Source organism: Phyllobates terribilis, unplaced genomic scaffold (assembly GCF_046119375.1).
Source record: "Phyllobates terribilis strain yellow unplaced genomic scaffold, ASM4611937v1 Scaffold_9__5_contigs__length_417890890, whole genome shotgun sequence".
NCBI classification, from domain to species: domain Eukaryota; kingdom Metazoa; phylum Chordata; class Amphibia; order Anura; family Dendrobatidae; genus Phyllobates; species Phyllobates terribilis.
In genome coordinates this window covers 382,311,605-382,315,646 of record NW_027362769.1, presented here as the reverse complement: position 1 = coordinate 382,315,646, position 4,042 = coordinate 382,311,605, and positions in this window count along the sequence as shown.

The following is a 4,042-nucleotide window of genomic DNA, read 5'->3' as shown; positions in this document are numbered from 1 at the left end:
TCTGTTAAGTATGAGGAGATCCAAGATAGGCCCAAGTCCATGATGCCAAGAGATGAGAGAATCTGTAGTAAGAGGGAATGGTCCACTGTGTCGAAGGCAGATGACAGGTCCAGAAGGAGGAGGATGGAGTAGTGTCGCTTGGATTTGGCGTTTAGTAGGTCATTAGTGACTTTGGTCAGGGCAGTTTCAGTCGAGTGATGCGGTCGGAAGCCAGATTGCAGGCGGTCGAAGAGGGAACAGGAGGAGAGGTGGGAGGACAGTTCAAGGTGGACATGTTGTTCTAGTAGTTTTGAGGCAAAGGGGAGAAGTGATATGGGGCGGTAGCTAGTCAGAGAGGATGGGTCAAGGGAGGGCTTTTTGAGGATGGGTGTGATTGCGGCATGTTTTAAACATGAGGGGAAGACACCGGTTGTTAGTGACAGGTTGAAGAGGTGGGTTAGGGTTGGGATGAAGACTGTGGTAAGGTTAGGGATGAGGTGGGATGGGATTGGGTCAAGTTCGCAGGTGGTGAGGCGTGATTTGGAGAGTAAAGAGGAGACTTGACCTTCTGTAATGGTGGAGAAGTGGGGTTTGGAGGAGGAAGGTTGAGTAGATATGAGGAGGGGTTGTGCGGGCTTTAGGCAAAAGCTTTGTCTGATGGTGTCAATCTTCTGCTTGAAGAATGAGGCAAAGTCTTCGGCTGAGATGAGAGAAGAGGGAGGAGGCGCTGAGGGACGAAGGAGAGAATTGAAAGTGTTAAATAGCTGTTTAGGGTTGTGAGACAGGGAGGATATGAGAGATGAGAAGTAGGTTTGTTTTGCTGTAGTGAGTGCGGACTTGAAGATAGTGAGGGAGTGTTTGAATGCGATGAAGTGCTCGATGGAGTGAGACCTTTTCCATCTCCTCTCCGCAACCCTGGAGGCCTGTCGCAGTTCTTTAGTAAGTTTGGTGTACCAGGGTTGCCTATTGATTGTGCGAGATTTGGTACGTGTGAGAGGGGCGATCGAGTCGAGAGCTGCAGCTATTGTGGTGTTATATGAAGCAGCAGCAACATCTGCATTGTGTAAGGAATTTATGTCTGTAAGAGGGAGGAGGGATTCAGAGAGTGAGTGTAGGTCAAGGTGTTTGAGGTTTCTGCGAGCGTGTGTAAGTTTGTGGAGTGGGGATTGTGCACCTGGAGAGGAGAGGGTGGAGAATGTGAGGTTGTGGTCAGAGAGAGGGAGAGGTGAGTTAGAGAGGTTAGATAGGGAACAGAGGCGGGTGAAGATGAGGTCCAGTGTGTGGCCATCTTTATGAGTAGCTGCCGAAGACCATTGAGCAAGGCCGAAGGAGGAAGTGAGGGATAGGAACTTAGAGATAGACGAGTGGGAAGTGTCAATGGGGATGTTGAAGTCACCCATTATGATAGTGGAGATGTCAGTGGAAAGGAAGTGAAGCAGCCTGGCGGTGAAGTGGTCTAAGAAAGTGGGGGCTAGCCCTGGGGGTTGGTAAATGACGGCCAGTTGGAGGTCAGAGGGTGAATAGATGCGCAGACAGTGCACCTCAAAAGAGGGGAGTGTAACAGAGGGTGCCAGTGATATTTGGGTGAAAGCGCAGGTATCTGACAGGAGAAAACCTACGCCTCCACCATGTTTGCCGTTGGGGCGGGGGGTGTGGGAAAGGTGGAATCCACCATATGAGAGTGCAGCTGGGGAGGTTGTGTCAGAGGGGGTGAGCCAGGTTTCGGTAATTGCGAGGAAGGAAAGTTTGTTAGTAATGAAAAGGTCGTGGATGTAGGAAAGTTTGTTGCAGATGGAGCGAGCGTTCCATTGAGCTCCTGTTAGAGCAACTAAGGAAGTGGGGATTAGTTGGATGGGTATGAGGTTAGAAGGGTTGCGACAGTTTGTGGAAGGTCGTGGATAGGAGGTAGAAGTAACTGGGGATATGGCGAGGAGGACCAGGATTTGGAGAGATATCTCCAGCAGTGAGGAGGAGCAGAGAAAGTGTTAGCAGGTGGGAGTAGGAGAGAGCATGAGGTGGCTGTCTGTGTTTGGAGATGCAGGATTGAATGTTGAGGAATAATTCGGAGGAGGAGGTGAGATGAATAGGGAGGATGGAGGGAGAGATGAAGAGTTTCTTACTAGGTGTAGGGATTTGAGGGGTTACTAGAAAGTGGAGGACTATAGAGGAAAAAGTGAGAGCTAATAGAAACATAGTTAAAAGAGAGTAAGTGGTCAAAGTGTTGGTTACCTGACTTCTGCCCTGACTAACAGCCTCTGAAATAACTGCCACTTATCTCCGAAGCCACTATGCACAAGAAGACGCGTCCACAACCCAGCATGCGTGCACCCCTTAAGGAGCTTCTAAATATATAGGGCACACTAAACTATCAGGTGAGGGGCATTGTGGGAGCTGCTTGTGGCTAAATTAGCAGCTGGTCATCTCACCAGGAGATGGCTGGGTGATCAAAGACAGGGCTAGGACTCTGCAGGCTCTGCAGTTTAGCACCTCTAAAGTCTACAGTTGGGAAAGGACAGACATATGTGAGTATTGAGTGGAAAGGGACAGATAAAGCATAAATATCAAGCAGAGAAATCTACCAGTGAGTTGAATCAGGAGAGCAGAGCATTAGATGGCGGCATATACAGCAAGCAGAGGAATTATGCAGGAGAAGAGCATGTACCTGTGTGAAAAGAGAAGAAGAAGACGGATGTTAGTCCATGGCCTCTGAAGTAACTGCCACTTATCTCCGAAGCCACTTTGCACAAGAAGACGCGTGCACAACCCAGCACGCCTCTTCATATATATACATATATATAAATATGTACCCAAAAACTGAATCTCATCCCGCAAAAAATAATTTCTTCTGCAGCTCCATTGATAGGAAAAAAAAAAGTTATGGATCACATTAAAAAGTATATTCATTTGGTCCAGATTTTTTCTTTTTTTCCACTATACTTTATGTTAAATTAAATGATGCCGTTAAAAATTACAACAACAAAAAAAAGAAGCAAAAAAGTGTTCCTGAAATAGTTATGTTGACAGAAAAATAAAAAGGTAAATAGTCTTGATTTAAAAAAAAATGGCAGGGAGGGAATTTTAATATAAAATTTCCAGTAACTGCCATTCTGGTTTCTACCACTAGAGGGAGACAATATACAGCCTATGAGATTAATGACAAGCTTGGAGCTTTCCAGACTGGATACGATTGTAGCGAACTCCCAGCTGTGTGAAGTATCAGACCTGCTCAGGCAGAATGGTGGAAGAGCTAAAACAACTGTAGATGAGAAAGTTTCCTCTAAAGGAGGTAAAAGTCCTAACTAAGAAATAATACAACATATGGAGAAGGGTTCACCCTGTAGAGTCTTAAAGGGGTTGTTCTCGTTTTCCTAGATGGCTATCGTCAGACAGAGTTTGTCAATACGAGCAATTTTGCAATTTACTGCTTGTTTAAATTTTCAACCGTTCTTGAGATACTATCACTTTTGTTTACAGCTCGTTGTCTTGGAGACCGACCACCTCTGCCGGACAGTAGAACATGCGTAGTGCTTACAAGCTCTTTTCTACTGAGCTTGTAAGCGCTGTTTTGAAGCTGGGGTGCGCCTTTACCTCCTAATCCCGGTCAGCTTTGGTGTAACGCTTACAAATAAGACAGCAGCGGTGGTCGGTCTCCTAGGCAACAAGGTCTAAACAAAAGAAAAGTGTTAATAGCTCAAGAACGGCTGCAAAGTTTAAGAAGCAGGAAATTTCAAAAGTGCTTGTTTGTGGAAGAACTATGTAACACTGGCCATATTTGAAGATGGTGAAAACACCCTTTAAAGGGATTGTCCAGGACTTATATATTGATGACCGGTCCTTAGGACTGATTTTTAGCAGTAGGAGCTGAGCTGCAGTACCGAGAACGGCCACTACGTGAGCTCAGTGGGCTAAAGCATCGTCCTCCTAATTGCAGGTGGCCGAGGAGACCCCCAGCTGCTGAGCGTAACGCCAGCGCCAGGCACTTCCTGGAGAGGGCGGGCTCAGAGCTCCGGGGGGAGGGGCAGGCATTGTTTGGGGGCGTGGTTTGGAACGCAGGATATTGATA